The sequence below is a fragment of the Schistocerca cancellata genome, chromosome 7 (assembly GCF_023864275.1).
Source record: "Schistocerca cancellata isolate TAMUIC-IGC-003103 chromosome 7, iqSchCanc2.1, whole genome shotgun sequence".
Classification (NCBI taxonomy): Eukaryota; Metazoa; Arthropoda; class Insecta; order Orthoptera; family Acrididae; genus Schistocerca; species Schistocerca cancellata.
In genome coordinates, this window is record NC_064632.1 from 151,480,225 (window position 1) to 151,484,994 (window position 4,770).

At 36.7% G+C, this 4,770-nt stretch overlaps 1 non-coding gene across 1 annotated transcript; it reads right to left on the reverse strand.

The window, feature by feature from the left end:
• Positions 1–3,842: 3,842 nt before the first annotated feature.
• On the reverse strand, positions 3,843–3,917 carry Trnat-ugu (transfer RNA threonine (anticodon UGU)). The gene has a single exon. It is a non-coding gene; the product is annotated as a tRNA-Thr (tRNA).
• Positions 3,918–4,770: the final 853 nt, after the last annotated feature.

Sequence of the window (4,770 nt, forward strand, 5' to 3'; positions counted from 1 at the left end):
CATAAGCTGAGATTAATTTGGAAGCCTCCCTTCCCTCCGTCTCTTGCCCATACCACCTGCATTAATACTGTACTTTTGTTCCAATGTGATCTTTGCACTCTCAGTTGTGATTATTAGTTTTCCTAAAGGAATAAAAAATCATTTAGCATGATGTACTGTTATTATGGTTTTTCAGTTGATTTTTGTTAATTAACTGTCAAAATATGACAAATGAACTCAGCACTTCTACAACCAAGTCAATTAGTGGTATGTTATAACAGCTAATTATGTGATGGCAGAATGCTGTGAGTTGAGAGCTTCGAAGTTATGATAGATGACACTTGGCACGATACTCTGAAGTAAAGTTTTTTTCTCTGGTATGTTAACTTATTTGCCTATGAATCTAAGCACGCTTAATGTGTCATACATATTTTGTGATGTTTCTGGACAGATATTCTGATGATGGGCAATGTCTGAAATGCATTACTAATTAGTCATCAAAAGTGGCTAAAACATATACTGTTGTTTGCTTAACATTTTCTGGTGATTTACCCATAATTATTTAATCCTTGCACACTATTTCCTTTTGCATTTATTTTAAAAATAAAAGTAACTTCCTATACAGATATAATGGTACATTGTACATGGAAATTCAATCTTTATTTTTTGTTTCATGGTCCTGCTAGTGTTTCAGCTTGTATTTATTTTTAATTGAATTATTAGAATTTTTTGTTTTCAGAGTGTTCACTTAAATTATGAATAATTTAAAAGTACATAAAACATTAAACCATATAACCTGCTGAAATACTAAGAAGCACTTCCAGAATTTCTGTAGAATGGGTTAACACCATTGTTCCGATCACTTTACAGAAAACTATCGAAACAGTCATTTTAACTCTTTCACTTTACAATTTATTACTGTATTTGGTGGGATGAATTTGTATAATATACATACTTCTTGAAAAGCTGCTGGCAACCAAAACTTTTTTTATTGAAAATGTATGTACAATATTATGCAAGCGTTTATTCACGCAAATAGTAATATTTAAATAAACTGAAAGTTAGTTGTTTCTGTACGCTGCAAGATTTTGAAATATTTTCCAATTAATTCACAACATTTAATTCCTTTATGACATTTTCAAGTGCATCTTTACTTCAATGATACTTACTCTTTACTTTCACTTGCCTCTTTTTTTTCCATCAACTCAGTTAACTACCTTCATTTCTTTCTTTTACAAATGTCTGCCAAGTCATCTGGCGTAGCCTATCTAACCAATAACCAGTGTGGTGGGTTAATACGGATGCCAGGGAATTTTGTTTATGTTTAGATTGAATGCTTGTAAAATTGTAGTGCTTTAGGTGTGCATACTTTGCACTCTGAACTGTAAAATCAAGGGGTTGTGTTCAGAGCAGGTAAGTTTGGGACCAGACTGACCCCACCATACTGCTTGTGGGATTTCTCTAGCCAACTGTTTCCTGTTCTTATAGATTCAAACGATGTTATATTCTCGTAAAGAAATGAAAATAAGTGATCAACTCGATGAATGGCTACAGTCTATCCTTGACTAAGTACAGCTACACACACTGATTAACCAGAACCTTTTGACCATCTACCTAATAGCTGGTATGTCTATCTTCGGCACGGATAACAGTGACAATGCATTTTTGCACAGAATCAGTGAAGCCTTGATAGGTCGCTGGAGGGGGTTGGCACCACATCTGTGCACACAAGTCCCCTAATTCTTGTAGATTCTGGGGAGTGAGCTCTGATGCCACGTTCAAGTTCAATCACATGCCAGTCTGTTTGATGGGCAAAATCAAGTGTGTGTGTATGATCACCCTGTGTGAACAAGTTCTTAAATGCAAAATTTAGGACTTCTGTCTTCCTTTTGCCCTCTTCTACAGAAAGTAACCAGCTACAACGCTGAGTTGGGCCTTTATCTGGTTTATATAGCAGCCATGACAGTAATTCAGAGTTAGGTGAAGAAGAAGAAAATGGAAACGAGGTAGAAAATGAAGAGGTGTTGGGAGAGGTCATATTTTGATCTAGCACTTACCAGGCATTGGTCCTGCATAGGTCTCCAAAATTCTTGTTCTGAATGCAGCATCTAGTCATTCCATGTAATGGGTACTATTTTTGGAGAAATTCTTAGGGCAATGAATGATTTTTTTCTTCTTTTTGTGAATCCATCAGAGGTAGGATATAGGACTGCAGCTGGCTTCAAATTCTTGTGAAAAACCTTGTACCAAACAGCTGTTTTACTTTTTATAAATTCTTTACTATATGCAACTAGTTTCGGATCCCATTAATCTTAAGGCTATACATAAACCACCAGATAAATATATCACATAGTTGGTCTGCATTATGCAGGTGCCACCAGGTTTTTTACTAGGTTCCACAGACTTCTTCAGACTTACGTGGACACCTCAGTCATAAGACAACTAGTTATATTTCTGCAATTATATACATGGTATCCATTCTTTCAGACAGCCGAAAGAACAGTCACCATGCATACAATTTTAACTATACATTGGCATTGGGGAACTTTCTTCAGTTCAGATGCACTCATACACTCAGAGCCATTTGCAGGAATATCTCATGGAGACAGCGAGTGAGATGGACTGCTGTAGTGAGGGTACTACTGCAGTAGTAGTGACATATGGAATTTTGGGTCAGATGGGAGACTTGCTTTGGTAATCCACATAGTCGTGATGGGCACTGTGTCTAGGTAGTGAAGTAGTCAGTGCAACTGCCTTGACAGCAGGAGTGACGGGTTCAAATCCTGATCCAGTAAAAATATTCTTGTGTCACCATTGATATAGGTCAACACAGCAAGAAAGCATTTAATAAAATTATCAAAATACTTTGTCAGAGGCATCCACATGGAACTGAAGGAGACATTCACAGAATGTAATAAAAAAACTGCTGGGACCTGCACAATGCAGACCAACTATGTAGACATGTTTATCTGGTGGTTTGCATACAGCATTAAGATGGCTGCCATTGGGTCACCAAAACTACATGCATGTAATAATGGATTGATTGTAGAAAAACAGCTGTTTGATACAAGGTTTTTCACAAGAACAAATGAAAAAATTCTGAAAAACCAGACTGTTTCGCCAACAGAAAATACCTGATTGGTGATATGTGTCATGCAATTTAAAGCATCTTGAGATTATTATTATTCGATTCAGCTTTCTTGAAGTAAAAATGTATTTACAATGATGCCTACACAAGTTTTGTCTATCTTTTCTATAACCTTTGCAAGCTTTATAATAAAATTTGTATGAAAAGTTTACTGTACATGTTTACTTATCCTGTAACTACAGCTAATTGATGCATAACATAGTGCTATTGTGATGGGTTTACTCATATGTTGATTCAACCAACAGGTTCGATTCTTGAGGTTTCAAGAAAATATAACATTTCCATATATTATGCACATGTCAGAACCATTTCAATGTAAACATTTAAATTATGGTGAGGAGTATGTGATTTTCAACATGCTTCACAAGTTTGATTTTAATTGCTTTAACCAAAGAAAACTAGTTTGAACTTCTTGCACAGCCCACTTTTGTATATTATCCCTTAAATGTCACAAAGTTGCCAGCAGCTATGGCAGACAGCTCTGCTGTGGCTGGTGTTGGCCTCATAGCACTTACCACGTTAAGTAATTACTAGACATTAACTGAATTATTGGGCAAAAACATTCCATTAAAGGAAAATTCCTCAGACAGACATTAGAATTTTGGCTTCACTTTTTAAGCAAGACTTCTAGATGCGAAATGAAATGATAATTAAATGGACACCCTAGCTGCAAGCAGGTGTTGATATACTTCATTGGGGACATGTTGAAAATGTGTGCCCTGACCGGGACTCGAACCCGGGATCTCCTGCTTACATGGCAGACGCTCTATCCATCTGAGCCACCGCGGGCACAGAGGATAGTGCATCTGCAGGGACTCATCCCTTGAACGCTCCCCATGAGATCCACATTCCCAACATGTCCACACCACTACATTCATAGTGCGCCTAATAGATGTTTGCCAATCATACTCTAGATGCATATACTTCATGCTCAAGGTCCCGAAAAGCTGTTAACACATCGACTGCAATATTGTCACTAAAAGCCACACACCTGATGCCATATGCCTGGTGACAAAACATCCATCACCAAGCATGTCATAACCGACATGTTAAATATAGAAAATTAGACCAAGAAAGTCAGCAAAATAGATTCTTGGGAACTGTTAATATAAAAAAATTATAACTGGAACTGAATAAGCAATTTTCAACTTGTCCAAGTAAATTTTGCTTTTCGACTTCATTCAGTTGTCAACTGGAAAACATTCATACTGTAGGATTCTGGTGAATACTCATACTTTACCTGTGAAAAATAGCAAAACCATTTGAAATGACTACGTACACAGTCCAATTAATGTTACAGTTTAGTAGATATTTCACTTACATTTTGTTAACTATATGCAATAGGATAAATGAGTCAAAAGAAACACACAAACAGTGACATTTTCTTTATTAAGTGCACTCGGATTTCCACATCACCCTGAGGTACCGAGTATGATGCGTTACTCATTTTTTTACATGGCAAGTTTCCCCAGTAGGCCTATAAACCATGATACCCAAACATGCACACACAACTGTAGGACAGATAAATTTAATTCTTAGAGTATGTGTGATCAATGCCAACATGTACACTCAACACTTTACTGTCAGGTTGCACCAAAGCACTAGCAACATTTGGCGTTTCAGCCAGGGTTGGTTTACCAAAG